We start from the raw sequence: 21,626 nt of genomic DNA, 5'->3' as shown, positions 1-21,626 counted from the left end.
CATCGCTGCCTCCCTCCCGCCCGCCCTGCCAGCCCGGCTCCACGGGGAGGCCGCGCGTGCACGGGGCTGGGCAGCCGCTGCATCCGCGCTGTGGCCGCTCTGGCCAGAGGAAGGCCCAGCGAGGCGGGGCCCAGGGCTGTCAAGGAGAAAAACATCCCAAGGCCTGCAAATTGCTGCTCTCAGCTTTTTTTTTTTTTCTCCTCCTGCTTGAGAGAGAGAGAGAGAGAGAGAGAGGAAAAAAAAAAAAGCAGCGCTTCCTCTGGAGGCGGATGCAAAAAGGATGCAGAATTTTAACCATCTCCTGCACTGTCTTCCCCCGCAGGGTGGCCCAGGCCCTGCACGGTGGCACCAGAGGAGGGGTGGGTGGCGAGAGCTTCGATGCCTCCTTCCGAGAGGGGCTGAGAAGCCCGGCCTCCTCACCCCGGCTCCAGAGGCTGGGCCCCACACGGGGGTGTGAGGGCTGGAGGGCGTGGGTGCCCAGAGCTGGCCGGTGGTGGCCCGCTGCACACCCTAACAGTCACCCCTTGGGTCGCCATCCCATATTTGGTGGGCTCATCTCCGGGTGGGGAATGTGGCACTCAGGGCAGCCGGTCAGGGACCCCAGCACTGAGCTGGGTGGGGATGGGGGGGCTTGGTTCTCGCCGACTTGGGGCCTTTAGTCATGCTGCCATCCCGGGCCTTGCTCATGATCAACATTTGTGTTTTAAAAATAATGTAGAAAGGTTTTTGGTGTCTAGTGGGGCCTTCACAAGCCATTCATCCAGGGCAGGACTTAAAGAAGGAGTTCTAGAATGGGGAGGGTGATCGGGTCACTGGAGGGGTGGCAGGGAAGTCCCAAATGCAGAAAGAGGGGCCAGCGCACCTCTGTGGGTGAGGATGCCTCGGGTCACTGGAGGGGTGGCAGGGAAGTCCCAAATGCAGAAAGAGGGGCCAGCGCACCTCTGTGGGTGAGGATGCCGTTCAGTGAGTGGTCAGCGGTGCGCGGACTGATGGTCCAGGCAAGCACAGTGCCCAGGGTTCAGAAATACGTTTTAATTTTAATCAGAAGTAAAAAAATAACTATAGCAATAATGAACACGTAATGATGAATTCAGCGTGGGTTATATTCTTCTTGACACCAATGCAGTCATAAAATGTAATTTTTAATATTTGCGGAGGAAGAAGCCATGAAAGCGAAAGGGCTTGAGTCCAGGAAAGTTGTGATGGGGCCGTGGGCGAGGCCGGTCTGTCCCGGAGCAAAGGGTCAGATGTCCAGCTGCAGGGGGGCCCTTGGGTGCCCTGTGAACCGGGTCTCTCCGAACTCCAGCCGGCATGGTTGACACGGCCTGCAGTGGCGAGTCAGGGCCCTCGAGCATGCGTGTGCGTGTTCCTGCACACACATGCTTTACAAAGGGGTCCCAGACACCTGAGTGTGCAAGACCCCGTCCTCGAGGCAGTGAACACAGGCTGGTCAGGTGAGGCCGTGAGGGCCTGGGTTCCGGACCACTGGGCGAAGGGTTGCCACTGGGCGGGGAGGGACAGTGGTGTCCCCATTGTGTGCCCAGGAGGAAGTGGGTTGCGGGCAAGGCCCGTTCCCAGGCCCTGGAACCCACAGCCCGCGTAGCTCTGTCCGGTAGAAACACTGCTGCCAAGGCAGCCGCATCTGTAATTTAACATGTTCCCCATTTTTACAGAAGTAAAAACGGACAGGTGGAATTCGCTTTAATAATACGACTTCTTTAATATGCATCCGAAATAATGCATTTCAATGTGTAATTAATACAAAATTATTAATGACATATTTTCCCTTCCCTGCCCCCCCACCCCCGGTTTTGTATTCTTTGAAATCCAGAGTGTATTTTGCACGTACATCTCCGTTCCGAGGGACTCTCCACAGTTCAAAGGTTCCGTGGCCCTGTGTCAGGAAGGGCCATGGCATCAGGCAGTGAGGGCAAGCTTAGCGGTCCCTAGGGCTCCCCTCCCCCAGAGTTGGGGAGACTGGTTTTTCTGCTTTTTTTTTTTTTTGCTGCTATCCCTTCTTGACCAGGGGAAAGGACGCTGCCCTGGCTAGTCATGCCCCCAGCAGCCCCGAGAGCTGAAAGAATGGGTGTCGAGGCTGCGAGTTTCCAGGACGAGGAAGGTTCCTCGGCCGCGCTCCCAGACGCCAGGGGGGTGGTACAAAGGGCTGGCTTCAGGGCACAATAGTGGGGCGGTTAGTCACAGTGCCGGGCAGCGGGCAGGCAGACAGAGCTCCCTGTGTCTGCGCCTGTTCGGGCTGGGCCCTGCAGCCCGGTCTCCCCTGCCCGTGGCCTTTTGTTTGCACCCTTCCCCACTCGCCGCTTAACCCCCTGCTGCCCGCCGCCTACCTGGCCACCTGGGCGGGACAGCGTTCCCAGGCTCTGGTTTCTATCAGCCACCCCGGCCAGAGGCAAGCTTTCCTCTCGAAGTCGGGCTCAGGCCTGCGTGATTTCGTTGGCATCGCCGGGGACAGAGGCGTCAGGACAGCTGTGTCGCCGTCAGCATGGCCAGGGGCATTTGTGTGGCTGCGGGACTGGGTCTGTGTGACTTAAAGATCCCATCAGCATTTGAGAATATTCGCCAAGCAGGGAATGTGCGTTTCTGCAAACAATGAAAAGCCAAAACTGTGAAAAATTAAGGAGTGGCCCTGAAGCTGGTGCCTGCACTGCATGTTTTAAAGTGAACAGACTGATATAAATATTTTAATCCTGCGCACAGATAGATGGATAAGATAAAATAAATTAGTCATGTCCCAGCCTTGTCTAGGGATTGGAAACAGGACTTCTGTCAGCATTTGCTATTTAGCAGTTACAATTAAAATCTCCCCTTGTAGGTTGCAATCCTGGCATCTCAGAAATGGAATTAGCTGTTTGTTGTGATTTGACAGTTAAATTATTAACACGTGGAGAAGGTAACTGCCCCCACCCCCGCCACAAAAGGTATAAAACACAGTTAACAGCCTCCCCCCTCACTCTTTAATTTAAAAGTGATCTGTGCAGAGATTCCGCATGCTGGCTTCTCTTTGTGAAATTAAAGTGGCATGTGTTTTTATTTTAGAAGGCAGAGATGATTTGCTGTGCCCTGGGTAACAAGGGGAAGTAAAAGAAAAGGTCCTGTGAAAATGTGCCCATTTCCTGACATCTTGAAAAGCCAAGAGCCAGACGTTTTTTCTTGGAGGAGATAGATGTCTCCAATGTATTCACCTTACCTGTGGGTGACATTTTGTAATTATTTATTGTATCACACTTAAACCTTATCTAAAAATTGAGGATGGCTTTGGAATATCACAAGCTTGGACCTGTTTGGCCCCTGCGATGTTGGTGACTCTCTCTTAAAAATCACTGAATGTTGCCTCTGGGCCCAGCCGGCTCTCGGGACGGAGCATACGGTCTATGTGCATCCCACTTCTGCTTTCAGATCGTACGTGATGGGAGACTTATGGTCAGCTCACACCCTTTCGTTCTGATGTATTTTAAACCAGTTGAGATGATTTTCACACAGAGTGGTATAGCTTCCTTGCATTCTGAGGGCCACTGGCTTTTCAAGCTGGAGTACAATTTTTTTTTCAAAATCCAAATTTAGAAATTGCCTTTTAGAGTAGAAAACAGCATGCTGGTTTGCCTTTTAACTCCCTTTGAAAGAAAGACACCAAAGATCAAACGTATTTGATTCGTGGATTTGTTCCCATCCGTTGTTATCTAGGGGCTGGAAATGGCCCACTTTGACAAAGTACGGTAGGAAAAGGCGTGTTTCCACACAGGCAGAGAGAGTTCTTCGGGGTGAACTGGAGCCCCAGAGGGGCCACGGCGTGTTTTTCCCTCCCAGGAGGAGTGCGGCATTCACCTGTAGTGTCAAATGAAAACAAGACAACCCCTGCCTTTCTGAGACACTGTCACACCTCTGCCTGGCCACTTCGCTGCAACACACCTCTTGAGATAATTGGATCCTGTGCAAATACCATTGTTTTCTAGCAAACCCAACACAATCTTCATTCATTGCAGTTCCGCCCCGGCCATAGGCACCACCTCCAGTAATGAGGAAAAATAATGGAAAAAAACGGGAAACACACTGGATCCTTGGGGAAAATATCTCCCCTGCAGGAAGGTGCTAAGATGGAGGTCCGGAAGCTGCCAGACGGACAGTGGGGTGGGGGCGGCGACTCAGAGCCTCCATTCAAATCTTGTGGCTCTTAACTCAGCTCCTCCACCCCTGAGTGTCCCAAATTGAAGAGGAGGAAGAAAGTGTCCTTCCCTGCTCACTGTCAAGGGTTGTTGCAAGAATTATTCACACGGCAGCCAAAATTTGCATAGCAAGGCTACCCAGTTTCATTTTCTATTTGAAAGCGTTTCTCTAAAGGGTAAAGTGCTAGAGACATGTGACCCAGCGTTATCATCTTAAAAACTTTCCTGGCAATAATATATGGTTCTTATTGTTTATGTTCAACCCCTGAGTAGTAATAATCATTTATCTTAGTCTTAAGATGAATTCTGTCTATTGGACTTATAATAGTTTTATCAGTAATAGGATCCCTTTCCATTATGAAAGCGATATATGCTCACTGTAGAAAGTTTGGAAGATGCAGGAAAAGGCATGACAGGGAGAAATCGTTCAGCACCCATGAAAGCTCTGGTCCCATGTCCACAGATTTCCTTCGAGCCTGTCTTCTCTGCCTCGTCATAGCATCTACTTTCTGATGACTCCATGGCACTTTTGGGCTGGGGCCACCTGGCCTCTTTGTGTTTCTGTTTTCCGGTGGCAGCGCCCAGCTCCAGGCTGCCACCTTCACGCAGGTCCTGGTGTTTGGGGAGAAGACCTCAGCTCTGTGGTCCCCGGGCCCCTTCCTCTGCCCTCCTGGGAGCCGTGTCAGCATAAGGCCAGGCCGCCAGCGAGGCCCCAGGGCAGAGCCCAGCCTCTCCCAGGGTCTCCGGGACAAGGGGCAAGTGGCCGAAAACACAGCCTCCCACGGTGCCCACGGTGGTGCCTACCATGGCGATGGCCAGCAGCACGGCCGGGCCTCCTCCAAGCTGATCAGGGCCGGGTCATGGGAGGACAGCAGGCACCCCGCACAGGCGGTGCTGAAAAGCAGGCCTGAGGTCTGAATTCTCCCAAAGAAAGCCCCTCGGGCCAAAGCACTCCTCAGGCGTGCAAAATTTTGACAGAGCTGTCGAGATAATGGTTCCAAGGTGTTCAGCTCTCTGGTCCTGACTTAAACTCACCAAGTGGATGGTGGTTGGTGCCAAGTGACTCGGTAGGCACACAGAGGCCAGAGCTTTCATGCAAGGGCACGGTTCCCAAACGCTGTGTTGCAATCGGGCATGTGCCTCGGCTGGTCCCACAAACCCATCAGGCAAAAGTTCCACAGTTACCAGGCCTCTGGAGGGGGAAACAAACGAATTTCCGTATCACTATCTGCAGTAACTGATCTGAAGTGAATTCTAGAATTTGTAAGTTCATTGCTGCTGCCGTGAAGTCTACGAAGCTCTGTCTTGACCCCCTCAGATAACGCTGTGGCTTCAACGTCAGATTAACGATGGATCATTAAGAGATTTGTTAACAACCCACATCTCAGACAAACTTCACAGGCAAGGTCATTGGTTATAGTGTTAGTTACGGTACAGAAATACTAGCAAGAACTGAAGTTTGTAATAATAATAGGGAGTTCTGGGGTGAATTATCACTTAACAGTATAATGGAATATTAATCATGTCACTGTTAAAACACTGTTGACAAAGAGTTTGTCAGCGCGTAGGGACGTACGGGAGCCAGTATTTCCCAAACAGTAAATATGTATGTAAATTATGTATTAATACTGTATGCATCTGTTCACTGTTGGGAAGGAAATGCAATTGAATATTATTTTCTAGATAATGGCATGTAGGTGAATTTTCCTTTTCCCCTGTATTTTAGACTTGGATTATTTATATTTCTTATTACTTAAATTATCTCTAAAATGTCTATCTTCATATTTTACTTTTAAATTACTTATGCTTTAGATTAGGCTATGCCTTCTCTAAACGTGGTATTTTTATAAGCAAGGAAAAATCATTTTAAAGTCTTGTGAGTAGAAATCTAGACAAATGGCATATTTTCCTTCAATAGTTGTGGATAGATGGCATGTAGCAGAAATATTCGTTAGGTCAACAAATATGTATAGTCAGTAAATAGTATTCGTTCTCTTATAAAAGATTTGTTTGTTGATAGCTTATTAATCAAACCCTACATGAGTCTCCTAGTCAAATATATATACTTGAACAGCTAAGGCATAAAAATGTCAACTAAGATTTTGTTTGAACTTAAGAAATATTTTTGTCCCCATAAACAACAGCATCAAGAAGTGGGGGAAAGGCGTTATTTTTCTTGGATGTTTGGTCCAATAACCTACCCCCCCCCCAATGGTTAGACTGCTTGATTTTGAGTTTGTGCTTTCTGCTCCTATTGCTTGTTTTTTAAGGGCAATTAAAAAGATCCTGCAAGTTCCTATCTGGAGAACATAGATCTTGAATTCAGCATGCCAGATGATACACTGTGGTCTTTGGGTGGAAATCTTGGGGTTTATTTATATGCTCATGTGCTTTCTTTTACAAGAAAGAAAGAAAACATAATTTTTCCCCCAGCTTGTACTTCCCAGGACTTCTCTACCTCAACATATTATTTTTAAAATGTATATTATTATGCAGCCTTAAGTCACCTGCTGCCGGGCAGTGTCCAGACAAGAGGCGGGCATTTTCTCTTTTAACCCTAACGCTGCAGGATGATGTGACCTGAAAAACGCTGTCCGTGTTTGCATCTAAAAACATCAGCCTTCAAGCAAGTGTCATTTGCTGTCCCGTAAAATGAATTAAATGAATTCCCCGGACCAGCAGTGTCGGAAAGGGTCGGGAAATCAATGACTCCCTGCCCGAGGTTGGTTTACAAGGCCCGGTGGAGGGGGAGCGGTTCCCGGAGTGACCCCCGCCCGGGCCGCCACGGGGCGCAGGTGAGCCGGGCCGGGGCCCCTCGGACAGCCGCCCCCGCGCGCTGAGCCGCGGCTTCCGTGTGCGCGGGTCGGGGCGGCCCGGGCGGCGGGGCACCCGGGGAAGGGCCGGCGGGGAGGCTGGGAGGTCCTGCGGCCTCCGGGGCGCGACCCTCTAATCCGCTTTAGTCACTATATTGTCCGCTTTGCTCGGGCAAAGTAAACAAGGCGGGCCCACCGGGCAGCGGCCGCCGGCCCGCGACTCCCTGACCCCGGGGTCGCGCCCTTTGTTCGCCCTCAATGGGGCCACCCCGCCGCCCGCCCGCGGCTAATTGGGGCGCGTGCCGCCGCCGCGACCCCGGCCCCGCCTCGGACCTGGACTCCGGCAGGCCCTCCGACCCCGGAACTGGGGACCCCGGCGCCCATCCGTTCCGGCGGGCGCTCGGACACTGGGCCCCGGACCCTGATCCCTGTTCGGACCCTGATCCTTGCCTGCCGGACCCGCCCCAGACTGACTCCGAGACTCCCAGCCACGTGGACCCGGCCGCCGCCCCGCTCCCCACCCATGCGGACCCCAGGCTCCCAGATATCGAGCCACCTGCCCGGCCCTGGCCCTGCCTGGAGGAGGCGCACGAGGCCGCCCAGCCTCCTGGGCCATGAGGACCCGCCCGGAGAATAGCCCCAGCCCCGCCGCCCGCCCAGGTCGCCGATGCGCTGGTCCGACGACGGACCCCAGGCAGCCGCCGCCCCGTCCAGGTTGGAGGCGCCTTAGGGACCACGAGCCGCGGGACCACGAGGTGCTGAGGAGGGTCTGGGGTGCCAAGTTTTCCTCTCTCCGCACCTCGGTTTCTGTGGGCGTCCTGCCGTCGGAAAAGCAGAGGTGCTCCTGGGGTGCCTAGTCCAGAGTCCTCGGCGGGGACACAGGGACCTTCCGACGCTTCTGCTCCGGGATGCGGCCCCCACCCCTCCCAGCCCCGCCTTTTCCTCCAAATCACTGCCTTACAGAGACCCCGGGGCAGACCCAGGTGAGGCCCTCCGGCAGGACTTGCTGAAGGCACGTGACGATTCACTCAGCCTTGAACACTTATCCTCTGCCGCCTTTGTTTTCTCCTCCAGTGCTGGACAAGGTTATAATTTTTATCCCAAGCAGCTTTTGAGACTTAGCACCTTGTAACCTTTTTTTAAATTTTTTAAACGTTTTGTCTTTTTTTTTTTTTTTAAGCCCGTTGTCTTGTAATTAAGCGCAAAAAGGAAACGAAAAAAAGGAGTCTTGGAAGACTTTGCCTTTGAAAATGAACAGGGCGGCGGCTTCAAGTTCTTGGCCAAGCCAGACCCTCTGGCCTGCGCCTCATTGTGTTCTGTGGGTTTTGTTCACCTGGCTTTGCTGAGGAGACATTATAAAATGCTGAGTTTGTTTCTGAGCTGGTCGTTTATGGGGTGCAATATTCTGAGATGGAAATTGGCTTTGGGGCAGACGTCCTGTCCTGAGGGTGATCTGGTGGGGTCAGCATGTACCAGGAGCCCCGGGAGGAGGCAGGCGCGTGGGGAGTTTCTCCCCGTGGTGCAGGTCTCTGCTGGAGAGGGCAACACCATGGCGACCGGCCCTGCCAGCATCACCTTCAGTCCAACCATTTCCCAGATAACCCGGTTCCCTCGTTCTGTACCCGTTCCTTGTTGTCCTGGCCCCTCCCCAACTGCGGCAGTATCCCCTGTGCTTTCCCGTTTCTGAGAAGCAGGAACCGTCTGATGGGAACGCATGTGCCCCTGCAGACAGCACGGGACCTTGGCCACCCCTCCAGAAGAGAACTGCCCCCGGAGCCTCTCCACGGGGAGCCTGTCATTAGGGATGCTTGCTCTGAGGTTCTCCCAGGCCATCGTCGTCACCCGTTTGGCCTTTTACATTGAGACTACTGGCCGGGACCTGCCAGGCTCACAGAGGGCCAGAACCCAGGGAAGGCTCGGGTCGGGGCTGGGAGCTTTCCTGGCTGCGTGGCAGGGGAAGTCCCTGGTTGCGGGGTGTTGGCACCCCAACACAAGGGATGGTGGACAGGGGGCACTCTGGCCCTCGGCTCAGGCGAGGCGGCTTTGTTCCGAGGACTCTGGCAGGCCCAGCTCGGGTGTGATTTTACACCAGGAGGTCAGTTGGTCCAGCCCAGCTTTGAGGGTGATGCACCTGGTGGGGAGGAGTGGACACCTCAGATGACCAGAGCTGTTGCGGGGGGCGGGAGATCACCCAAGCTGGCCAGCTCAAGGCAGTCCTGAGACCCAGATTTCAATGGAGCTCTGTTTTTCCTGGAAACTGTTCTTACCTATATATATATATATATATATATATAAGAAGCCTGAGTGCAAAGGGATGGCGGTGATGTTTTCCGTTAAAAAAAAAGAAAAAGCAAAAATAACAAAGCAATGTGCGTGGCCTCTGTGACGTTGGGCCATAGTCACTGTTGCAGCCACTTGGGCCTCAGTTTCTCTCATCTTTAAGGAGGTTTGACCATTCTTGTTCCGTCTGCCACTCGGGTTGTGAGGATCACGTGGGATGGGGCTCGGAACTCGCTGTGTAAGTGACAAGATGCTTGCTACACACGCACACGAGATGCTATCCCTGCTACCTTAGCAAAAATCTTCACTGCGAGTCGTTGCTTTCTGAAAATGTTTCGTGATATCTGGCACTGACTAAACGCTTGGGGTGCTTTTGTTGATTCGAACTCTATCAAAAACCCTGTGCAGTGATACGAGCTGGGTGTGGGCTGAGTGTGGGGAGAGTCTGGACAAGATATGGAGCATCCTGGTGCCCTTAAGGCCTTCGATCCTGCTAGCAAGATGGCCTCCACTTTGGAGGACTGGAATTGATGCTTTGTAGACCCTCCTTCTCCTGGCGTGTTTACCGAGAGCCCGGGCACGTTCATCCCAGGTTCCACGGCTCTGTCTGCAGCCTCACCCAGCCTGGCTTGGGTAGTGATTTTTGGGGCCTGAACCCCAGCCTGACCTCCTCTCCTGAGGGATCAGGCTTACCCGGCTTCGGAGATATAGGACAGAGAACATGCCCCAGCCCGGGACCCTAGCCGCGTTGCCCGAAGCTGGCCTGGCCGCTTTGGTCCTGACTACGCCGAATGAGGTCAGCTTGGCTTCCCATTCACAAAACACAATTTTTTTTTTTTTTAAATTGCAGGGAAAGTTTTTCTATATCTGAGGTTGGTCCTTCATGCCTACAGCAGGTTATGTTTTCACGGGCTTTTGGTGTTTGCACATGTGTCGTGATAGGAGTGATCCCCAAAAGAATACAGGTAGGGCCTGCCCTTCATAGGGGCTCGGCGCTGGCCACCAGGACCTCAGGGGAGCCCCCAAGCCGTAAGAGCTGCAAAACGTATGTCCCTACACACACACGTACACATGGACACACACACATACATGGGAGTCCATGCGCACGCACGCACATGCACACATCCCAGGATATTATCTTCATGCTGCCAACGTTTTAATGTTCTAATATTCAAGTTTGAGGCACCGGCAGGCTGTCTTGAAAGGCTCGTTCAGCCTGTCTGCCTTGGAGCTATTTTATTTATAAGTCTTCTTGTCACGTCAAAGAGCTCTGTGTTTCTCGCAGGCTGTGTTCGGGTGGTTGAGTGCTTTGGCTTTTGGCTACAGCTGGTTAATTTTTCCGAATCTGTAGATCCAGGTGTGCGCTGAGAAGTTTTTTCCCAGCGCAAGAAGTTTCCCGGTGAGCCTTGGGGTCCTCCTAGAAATTTCCGCGTCCTGTGTGTGTGAGAGAGACTGCCAATTTCAGGAAAGTTGTGAGTGAGAGGAGGAGGTGGCCATGCCTGCGTCCACTGCCTCCCCTCAGACACTGAGTCTGGGAAGGATTTTGGAAGCAGGATCTTGTAGCTTGTTTAGAACACAGAGCTGAAAAAAGGGTGAATGGCTGAAATGTTAGCAACTACATTGACGGTAGTTGAAAATCCCTCTCTCTGAACATCGTTGGAAGCCAAGCACAGCCGTGAAAATGCTTGTCCACGTCTCTGGTTATTTTCAAATACATCTAAAAAATATGTGTTCATCATGTAAAAATTATTTAAACCCTAATTTTCAAGTCTAACATCGTCCACTGTCTGATTGCTTACATGACCTCTTTCTTTTGGTTAAAAAAAAAAAACAATGAACTTCATGTTTCTTTAAAATTAGGAATTACACCAAAAGTTGCTCTATAAATAGCAAGAAACAAAACAGAACAAAAGCGTTGGCTTTCTTTTTTAGTACTTTATTTTGCAGCCATTAAATATTATCTTGTCTTGCAGTGATAAATTTAGGTGATAAATTTTTTTAGTGATAAATTTAGTGATTTTTAGTGATAAATTTTTTCACTTTTTATAGAAAGGACATATATGAAAAATCCAACCTTAACCTTATCTTTCTGTTAACCAGATCTAAAAACTATAATATTTATACATTGTCAGGAAAATGAAACTGTCATTATGCATAAAGTGAAGTACTTGTATTGTGTGAAATCATGTTAGAGTTTTTAAAAAAATAAAATGGGAATATTTCAATAAATAAGACCAGTGTGGTCAAATTTCAAACAATTTGTAATTGACACTCCCATTCCCTAAAAAGTCCTCCTTTCTGTATGGATTCATTTTGCAGGCAGTTTAGGTCTTGTTGCAGTCATTTTAAAGATGTAATCTGTGAAATCTTTATTTAAAAAACAAGTTCCTGCTATGCCTTGCAATTTAGCAGTGAACCATCTGAATTCTAAATCAGGGTTTTTTCTTTTCTTTTTTTCTTTAATCTAGAGGGGTTATAATTTATCTAGCTCACTGAAGGACTAAGAAATGATATTAAAATTCCCATTTTGTCTGTGGGGAAGAAAAAAATTCCATACTGATCTTCATTAGCATTTCAGCATTATTTAAACTAAAAAAAAAATAAACATTTGACAGTTTTAAAAGTTGCTTTCAATTCTTAATTGCTAAATTCTGCTTAGATATAATTTTAAAAGAATAATGACTAATAATGACTATCAGACTCCTATAAAGGATTGATAAGATATAAAAAATACTTCCAAAAAATTGATACTTTTCAACCGTGAAAGGAAGGCATTCCTTGAAAACTGAGGGAGTGAAATTCTTTTCAGATTTTCTGATGTCTTTTAGTTTTTGTGGAAATTAGTACCTCCTTCTACCAGAAACTGTTACAGTTCAAATTCTAATATATCTTTAATTGTTAAAAAAAAAATTGCTATGAGCTGCACAATAAATTCTTTAGAAAAAAGTTAATTTCCCAATTTATGATGATTCCATTTTAGAAATTGCAGAATTGAGCAACCTAAACCCATAGATTCATCACCCACATCTTTTTGAAAGGTAATTTTGATGTTTTAAAAAATTTAGTTTGTACTGTGCTTTTCTCATTCCTTGTATGAAGCCAGGAATATAGCTTTGGCATTTGATACATGCATATATAACCAGGGATACTGGCCCATCTTCTTTAATTTGTATTTTCTGATTTGTGCTTCTTACTATTTTGCAATGGAAAATATGCATTGTAGTTCCTCATTGGTAAGGGGAAATTTCTCATACTAACACATATGTATTTTATACAGTATATTCACATATTTATATCCATGATCGAACACACATTTATTTTAGACTTCTAGTTGTTGGATGCTCTCCTTTTAATTGAAAAATATTAACTCCTTAAAGAATGCCCTCAGGGTTAATAGACTTTTTTGATATACACGCACAGGTAACATTATGGAACGTGAACGTGTAGACTTCCAAAGTGTATTTAATATGATAAAACAGCCACTCACAGAAGGTTTCTAACCAGACAGGTGACTGCGTGGTGTGGCGCTCCACCCGTCAGCCCTCTCATCACTGTCAGAAGCGGGCACACTGAGTCTGTTCTTTGCATGTGTGTATTTTTTTTAAAGAAAGAAAACACAGGACTGCCCTGCCAGCACGCTCTTTTTGTGGGGCCGAGGGTTGGCTACCGATGCAGTATCCTTGCCCTGTGCCTTGTCCCTCAGATATGCTGTCCCATGGCCAGAGTTTCCTTTCTATTGTTCGTTAACTCAAAACCAAGTAACCTAAAGCAAAAGGTTCTGAAAAATGCTTCTTTACCTTTGGAAGGAAAGAATCCTTTCTATGGATACGTGCTCACTTTTCCGTAACCACCCTGAGACTGTAGAAACTGTTTTACTTACCTGAAGGCTTCTGTCCCCTCTCTCTAAGGAAAAAAAAAGCTTACCCAAGGTAAATGGATGCTAATAGGTTTGTGGGTAAATAATTGAGAGTTAAAATGAAGGCTTCAGAAAGCAAGGGTACAAATTATTACGAAATAGATGGATCAAAATGGAATCCCAAACCTACAAACTACTTTGACAAAGGCAGAAGGAAAAAATAAAATCGTGAGCCTGGACTGCTTTTCCGCACGGTACCCAAGCTCTGCAGAGGCTGCTCAAAAGGACACTTTGTCTGGGATGACTGAAAGGGTGGCATCTTACCCACGAGCTGCCTCAAACTGGCCACCTCTGGTTTACTGGGCTAGATTTTAAAGCGTCAGAGTCTTGGGGTGGGCAAGTCGAATGTCTAAAACCCAAGTGAACATGTAAGTTTTCACTCACACTCCATCCTGCTTACTTTAATTAGATTAAATGCATCTGTTTACCAAGTCCTCCTAATGCTTTGGACAGCGAAAATTTTAAACTATTAAACGTTGCTAGGTTAAGAGCAGGGAAACTAAACTCAAGTGCCCCGGCCTTGTGAGGCTGGACTGTGGCCGAAAGCTGTGCTGGGGCACTGCAGGAAGTGGCCGGCCTCATTCCCATTAGGCAAATCTTGGGAGAAATCAGGAAAAAATAACTGTATAAGGCTGATACTATAAACATCCTGGTATAGCGAGAGCCTTCCTATGACTTATTTTTCAAATAGCTGACCGCGGGCATGGTGCGGCCCACAGGCAGAGACCAAGTTCTTCCTCCAAGAAAACTGTTCATCAGAATATTCGTCCAGCAAAGTCAGTTTCCATGTTTCCTTTTTGCTAATGTGAGCACCCTTTAAAAAATTTATTTACTTTGAACAATACAATATGATAGCGAGTTGGAAAAAGACTTCACAAACCTGAAACCTGAAAAATACCCAACAGAACAACCTGGGTGCTATTATTTTTCTTACGTAAAGCAGAATTTGATTTCTGAATTTGCAACCAAATTATATGTAAATCCTTGCCAAGTATAGAGAGGATAAAAAAGTGTGTGTTCTTGAATATTATTCTGACTCACCCAATTTCTTGTTTTACCAAATAAAAATTGGGAGGAGGAAAAAGGCATTAAATTAACTTATTACTGTGTGTGAGAGCAAGAAAAAAAAAATCAGCTAATAAAAAGGTTAGCAAGCCAGTACGATTATACAGTGATTTCAGGTGAAAATTACAAAGCTAATATCTTGGCATTTAGTCATTGCCTTCATAATGATACAGTTGTCAAATCGGTATTTGTGCCAATGGAACAAGAGTTGTAAGTGGCATAATGGAAGATAATCTTTTTCTTTGTGGCTTTTTAAATTCAGTGTTTTAATCCACCCATTTAATCACACAACATATATCACATTAGTTATAATATTTATAGTGTTTAGGAAAGTGATTATAAATAGATTATAGTGTGGTGGTTGAATGTATTGGTTGTAATATTTGTGTGTGTGTGTGTGTGTGTGTGTGTGTGAATTTATCTCAAAGGTATGAAGCCTTTCTGGAGTTTGCACTTGGGAATGGTTTTCCGTGAGAAGAGTCACCAGATATTTATTTTCAAAATCTCCATTTGGTCCTTACCAAGCTTGCTCATTATTTTGGAAAAACACAGATTTGGTATTAAAAGGGCCCGGTACGTCCAGTGTTTAGATCTCTGCATCCAGCCTGGTCTCTGAGGCATTTCTGTTGTTCTAGAGTCCCCAAAGTTGCTAAACCACAAAATGTCTTTAATATGTTTTTTATAAAGTAGTTGAACCATACAGTAAAGATGGGGAAAGGGGGAATTTATAATGGCAGTTAGTGGTTGGGTTCTTCCTTGGTGTGGCCAGAGCAGGAGGGGGTGACGGCAGGGTCTGTGTGGCTTGGGGGGGCCGCCCTGCAGTACTCATCTCGTGGGAATGTGTCCTCTTCCCCCATATGTCCTGGTCGGGGCTGGGAACTGTCATAGTGGAGAAAATTATAAAGGACTGCGCTAAGGAGAGATTGGTTTTTCCTGCTGTCTTGTTGGAACGTGTGGCTACGGCTGCTGAGAGTCCTTTTCTGAGGAAGGACAGCACAGAATTCCTGGGCTTCCCAAGGGGACCCCACAGCCCTGGAAGTTGGGAAGGGTCACCCCGGACCTTCCACGGGGCAGGAGCGAAACCCACCCCATCGTGGGACCACCCCAGCTTGGGCCCTCTCGCTTGGTGTCAGCAGCCGTAGAAAGTGAAAGTTGGTCAGGGTTTCGGTGAAAAGATTAACCAGAAAACATTTCCACTCCTGTCTCTAAAACTGAATTTTCTCATGGCCGGGGTTGGGGAGTGGGCTGGGAGGGGGGTGGAAAGTCTGTCCCTACAAAGAAGGGGCCACTAGGAAGATTCTAACACACAGGAAAGTAATTTTGGAAGATTTCTTAATCCATCCTATTTCCCTCCCTCCTTCCCTTCCTCCTCCCCACATCGTATATGTCAGACGGTGGTGGCAGTCATGTGTGTGTGTGTGTGTGTGTCTAGCACGATTCAACGCCAAGGTCAGGGTGGGCCTAGGCAGCCTCCAAGGTGGGTCAGTGGGCAAGGGAGGCCCTGGCCTGAGCTGCTCTGGCTGCCCCAGCCCAGCCTGGCACCATGGCGGGTACCCCCTGCCTGGGCAGTCCAGTGTGGAATGAAGTTTCCTGGGAAGCAGGGCGCACGAGGAACTTTTGAATTTACCAATGGCATAAAAAGTATATATATTTTTATGACAACGGGCAAGTTTCAATTGGTTGACAGAGATGGCGAGATGTGACGTCAAGGGACACTGGTTAGAATGCCAAGGCCGGCTGGGGAGGGTGGGGTGGGGGAGAGACAGGCACAGAGAGACACTGGGATGGGGCCCAGGAGGCCTTGTTTCTCTCGGGCCCCTGTGGCGGGCACTGGGGACAACCAGGTCCATTTGGCTCTGAGAGAGGGCATGCCCCGGTAGGGGGATGGGGTCCAGGCAGGGCGACCCCGTGTCGGTGTCCCCAAGCGCCAGGAATCACTCAGGCGGCCCTACGAGCAGGCAAAAAAAAAAAAAAAAAAAGCTGTGGCCTTCTTGTCATTCTAACCAGGGTCCGGACCCTGGAGCCCCGGGCCGCGCGGTTCCTGCCCACAGTCGCGAGCGGGCCGGGGACAGCAGCGTCGTCGTCCGGCCCCCAGATAGCAAAGCTGCGGCCTAGAACTTCTCCCCGCAGCTCCTGCGCCCTGGGCCGGGGGGTGAGGGGGTGGCAGGAAGTTGTTTCTGCGGGGAAGGAAGAGAGAGAGGTTGGAACTGGGCAGCGGCTCCGGGCACGGTGCCCCCGCCCATTCCATGCCTTCCCCGGGCACCATGAGGGCTCCCCTGTGCCAGGCACCTTGCGGCCCCCATCTCTGGGCACAGCGCGCTGCCCCCTCCGTTGCACCAGGTCCCCTGCACTTCGTCTCCCACCCCACTGGACCCCGCGCCCCTCCCGCAGCCCCGCAGGCAGGATCGGGACAAGCCGCCGCGGGCTCCTCCCGGTGCGCACCGTGCCCTGGGGGAAGCCCGCTGCCACCCGCGATCCCAAGCCCTGTCCTGGAGCTTCGTTTAGAGCTCCGCGGCGAGCCCTAGCTTCGCAGGGAGGAGGCCGGAGGTCTAGCCGCCACTCCGCCGCGCGCGCTGGGCTGCGGTCAGGCCAGGGACCGTCGGTCCGCTCCGGGTCCCCAAGCCGGGCCCGAGCGGGCGCGCGCGCGCTCCGCTGCCCGCAATCATGGCAGCCGGCGCCTCGGAGCGCAGCCGCCGAGCGCGCTCCGGCCGCCGCCTCGGTGCCAGGGCGGCGGGGGCGGGCCGGGACCCGGGCTTACGGGCCTCAGGGCGCCAAGCCGAAGGCTGATGAGTCCCCGCGGCGCGGTGCCCCCAGCCCCGCGGGACCGCGCGGGCGGGGAGCCCCCAGGGCGGCGTGCCCGCGGGGGCGCGCACGCGGGGCTGCGGGGCGAGGCGCGGGGCCCGGGCGGCGAATCCGCGGCTCGCGCCTCCCGCCCCGCCCGTGCGCGCCGGGCCGGGAGGAGGGTGCGCGGCGGAGGGGGAGTCGGGGAGGGGCCGGGCCGGGTCCTTGCCCGCAGCGGGCACGGCCGGGGGCCCCGGGAGGCCTTGTTGGTATTCCGGGCACAGCCGAAGCCCTGATCTCCCCGCGGAACTGGGGCGCCCGGGAGCGCTGCACGGCCGCCGCCCCCGGGCGGTCTCCTCCAGGCTGCGGGGCCGTAGGCGCCTCGCTCCCCCCGCCCGTCCCCTCCTCTCCAGGTCCCCCGGACCCCCTCCCCCGCCCTGATCCGGCGGCGAAGGGGTGGGCAGGGAAACGCGCTCTCTGGGACAGGTGCCAACTCCGAGACAAAAGACATAAAATAGGCGGCAACGGGGGAAGCGCGGCCGGCGCGCTCGGGCGGGGACGGAGGCGCCGCGGGGGCCGCATCCTCGGTGCCGATCGGGGAAAGTTTGGGAAGTCGCCGCGGCGGCTTCGCGGCGGCGGGGGACACGCGGGCCGGGCCGCCCTCCGCGCCGCTGCTGAATAATTCATGGCGCGGCCGCCGGCCATTAGCATGCACCGGGCGCGCGGCGCGTCTGTGCCCAGTCGCCGCCGCCGCCGCCGCGGCATTCGGCGCCCCGGCCGCGCTCGATGAGCGGCCGCGCGGAGGCCGAGCCCGCGCTGTCCCCGCGCTCGCCCGCCGGTCCGCCGGCCGGCTGGCTCCCATTGTGCCCCGGGCCTGCGCCCCGGGCCGTCCGGTGACCGCCCGCACCCCGCAGCGCTCCCGACGGCCGGGCGCTGGAAGTTCGGGCCCACGGAGCTCGCCCGCCCGCCCCGGGATGCACATGAACTTGGAGAAAGTCGCGGGGCCCGCTGGCGCGGACCTCCGCGGCAGGGCGTGGGCGCCCCCGGCCCCGCGCGCTTTCGTTTTCGCCCCGGACAAAGGTCCCTCGCGGCGCAGGTCGCGGACGTGGAGACCGTGTCCTGCGGGTCACTCTGCGGGTTGGTCCGATCGTTCAACCCGGGGAAGCCGGAGCGAGAAGAGAACGAGCGGCGCGGTCGGAGGCGCGGTGCGGGACCCGGGGAGTTGGGCCTGGCCGTGCGCTTCGTCCGCGCCGTCCCGGAGCTGTCCTGCCCTGGGAAGAGTTGTGGGAGATGGCACTGCTTTGCTCTCTGCCCCTTTTGCCGCGTGAAGGGGAGAATCATTTTGGAAGCCAGGACTCGGACCGATGGGCCAGGGCCTGTGCAGCCGTGGGCGCGATAGCGCAACGCCGGCTGCGTCGGAGAGCGATCCTCCGGCAAGGGCAGAGCCGCCGACCAGCGCGCCCCAGGCTCGATCGGGTTCAAGGCGACTCTTGAGGACGGTAAGTGCATTTCTCACTTTCGCTACTTAGTGAATATTTAAATATTGATGAAGGGATTTCTAAGAAGAGCCCTTTTGTAGGGCAGGCCTTCCGCAGACCCGGGACCCGGGAAGGAAGGTTGATCTTGGACCCGAAGCCGCACCAGCCTGCAGCAACTCCATGGCCGTCATTAAAATTCTGGAACTTGGAATTTGTGAAATACAGCTTTTAATCTCAGATGTGTGCCGGCCATTTGCCAGAGAGAATTTGGTCGAACACGCCAAAAAGCAGGCCTCCCAAATAGAACACGAGGAAAAGAGAAAACAACAGTTTTTAGATCAGATGTGTTCCGAAAGGTTGTTTGGAAGCCACAGTCCTTTCTTGAAAAACTGAAATCTTTCATTCACTTCCTAAACCATCAGTGCTTCTTCTTCTTTATTTTTTTTCCTGCTGGTGAGGCATTTATGGAGAGCTGGTTTAGGGAGGCCCTGGGTCAAGGACTGGCCGCTCTGGCCCTTGGAGTGAAAGCCCCATGTGTGGGTGCTGTTGTTTATGGTGGCATAAAACAAAAACAACTCATAACTTTTCATAATAAATCCCTCTTTATAGACGGGTCACACACGGGCCCAGCCCGCAGCCCTGGGGAATCTGTGGGGAGCAAGAAAGGGGTGAAGGAATGCATGTTTGCCGTAATTACAGGGTTTTAAGGTAACGCTGAAATTAATTTCTTCAAAGTTGGGCTTACAGAGGCCACGGCAGTCTCTGTAGGCCAGCACCATGTTCATTTTATTTTAGTTCATTGGTTTTAGCTGTTTGGGATTTTTAAAAAGCACGTTTGTGCTTGCGTGTTACCTACCCTGTTAAAATGAAACTCATAACTGGGAGATTAAACCCGCTTTTTAATATGATCGTATCACAGGTGCGATTTCCCCTTGACTCTGCCTCATCTTATTGATGTGGTTTGGACAACCTTGCGGGGTGCTTTGACCACAAAATAATGGGGAGGGGGGGCCTGTTTCCATAACACCCCAGAGCTGTGAGCTGGCACTCAGAGGCCGTGTTTCCGGGAATGTGGACAGAGGCCTGGGTAGCCCAGGCCTGCCTCGTGCCTCCCTCTCCCAGGGCTGCCTGGTTTCCAGAACCGAGAGGAGAACCCAGAGGAACGAAGAGACGGTTTCAGTAAGATCTGCCCACCTGGCCCCGAGGCTGAGGGTGTGCTTCTGTGAACTGCTGTAGAGCCATCCTCGCCATCTTTTTAGCTAGGCCATCGCCCCTTACCCCAGTCTCCTGTTTTCAATTTGTCTTTATGACTTTATCAGAGGCAGTTAGCAGACTTGAAACGCGGGGAGGGACACTGGGGAGTGATCTCAGAAACGGAGGGTGGCTTGCCCCTCCGGCCGGGAGCTGACGCTGGCTGTGGTGTTGGCAGAGACGGGTTAGTAATTACAAAAAGCCCAGGTTCCGCTGGGGCCTTGCTTGTAAAATGCAGGAGACATTTTCCTGGGTCCATAGATGACCCGTAGTGTAGCGCACGATGGGCAGGCATGGTGTGGCATTCTGCTCAGACTGTTGGGTTAAAACAGACCCCAAAACAAGGGGTTTTGGTTGCTCCCTCTCTGAGAGCCCACGGGCCAGACACCGGGAGCAGGGAGAGGCCTGAGCATCCACGGAGGCACCCCCAGGGCCACTCAGCAGGGGGCTACTGTTCATCAGGCTCCAGAGGCCCAGCGCCTGCCCCACGTGTGCCCCTGGCACAGGGGATGCACTGGGGCTGAGAGGCCGCAGCCAAGAGCCAGGCCGGCTCCGCGGAGGGAGGCCCTGCCTCGGCACCATGCCGTCCTGTCCCGCCTTTGTCCTGTCCTTAGGGCCAGCCTGATACCCTGGAGACTCCTCGTGGAGACCCGAGTCTCGGCCAGGGGCTTCTCACCACGCGGGGAGGTCTTCTCACCACGCGGGGAGGTCTCATCTGGAGAAAATGCATTTTTGAGGATGTGCACGTGACACAAAGTTCGGAAAATGGAACTGGCGCCTGCCTGGTTTTTCTCACTGGGTTTAGGGGGAAGAATGTGCTAAGCAGGGGACAGGGTCTCATGGACCGCAGCGGGCTGGCGGGAGGGTGGCCCTGGCGCTCTTGTTTTTTGTTTACAACCAGGGCCAGGTGTCCCCTGGACTGCACTGAGTCTTTGCCATGCCCCACCTCTGGCCACTTGAGGCCCCCCGATTCTGGCCTGGGGGGTCTCCAGGGTGCGGCTGGGGCTGGCTGCTCAGTACGGGCAGTGGTGGTGACTAGCCCCCGCCCACAGTCAAGTCTCCCCTGCCCCCTAAACAGGTACAGACGGCATCTTGCTCTGCTCAGCGGGACCAGCGGGGAGCTTTGCCACGGGGGGATGTTCGGGTCCCTGGAGTTTGCACCCAGCTGTGGCCGATGCCGTGAACGGGTCTCACTTGCTCCCATCTTCATCCCGGTGTGGACGAGGCCTGACGGGAAGGCGGCTGGTGGGTCCCAGGGAGGGGCTCAAGGGCTCTGCCCACCCTGACGGGCTCTCTGCCTGGGTGGGTGGGTGTTCCCTGGTGTCCAGGGCGACCAATGTGTGCCCTTGGTGAGGGACAGCGCTCGGGGAAGGCAGGCAGCCCCACGGACCGGGCAAGGAAACATCTTAAAACCATCATGCCTGGCTGTTCTCAGGCTGGGAGGGCGTTTCTGCATGTTTAGGGAGCGCAGAGCTACCCCTGCAGTAATCCTGCCAAATGCCGGTTTCCTAGCTCACGGCCAGGCCGCTCCAATCCAGCCCCCTGCCCCTGGCTCGCCGTGGGATCCTGGACAAGTCCTGTCCCCTCCCGGGACTGCAGCCCACACTCTCGAGCAGGAATAAGAGCCCGGACCTCAGAGGGTCCTCGGGAAGGTTCAGACGAGGTTATTTCCACAAACCCCAGTTGGGGGCACGTGACAGGGACGCCATAAATGGCTGTCGTTGTAATTGTTTTCGTTGTAAATGGTAATCGCCATTTTTATTGCTAGTTGTTATCATATTTTTGAGCTTCTAAGAAACAGGGAAGCTAGTTTTGGTTTCGTTGGAAAGGACACCTGGGCGTTCACGACACACCACCTCTCCCC

At 52.4% G+C, this 21,626-nt stretch overlaps 1 long non-coding RNA gene across 2 annotated transcripts; it reads right to left on the bottom strand.

Moving 5' to 3' along the window:
• Positions 1-1,799: 1,799 nt before the first annotated feature.
• On the bottom strand, positions 1,800-7,899 carry LOC122679837. 2 transcript variants are annotated; one of them, XR_006336557.1, is made up of 4 exons: positions 7,791-7,899; positions 5,214-5,370; positions 2,346-2,598; positions 1,800-1,894 (listed from the first exon to the last, which is right to left on the bottom strand). It is a non-coding gene; the product is annotated as an uncharacterized LOC122679837 (long non-coding RNA). The 2 variants fall into 2 exon arrangements; XR_006336556.1 differs by lacking the exons at positions 5,214-5,370; positions 7,791-7,899 and adding an exon at positions 4,983-5,119.
• Between the last annotated feature and the right edge of the window lie 13,727 nt (positions 7,900-21,626).

Source organism: Cervus elaphus, chromosome 22, assembly GCF_910594005.1.
Source record: "Cervus elaphus chromosome 22, mCerEla1.1, whole genome shotgun sequence".
NCBI classification, from domain to species: Eukaryota; Metazoa; Chordata; class Mammalia; order Artiodactyla; family Cervidae; genus Cervus; species Cervus elaphus.
Note: the sequence above shows the minus strand (reverse complement) of the source record. Positions and strands in the feature narration are given on the sequence as shown.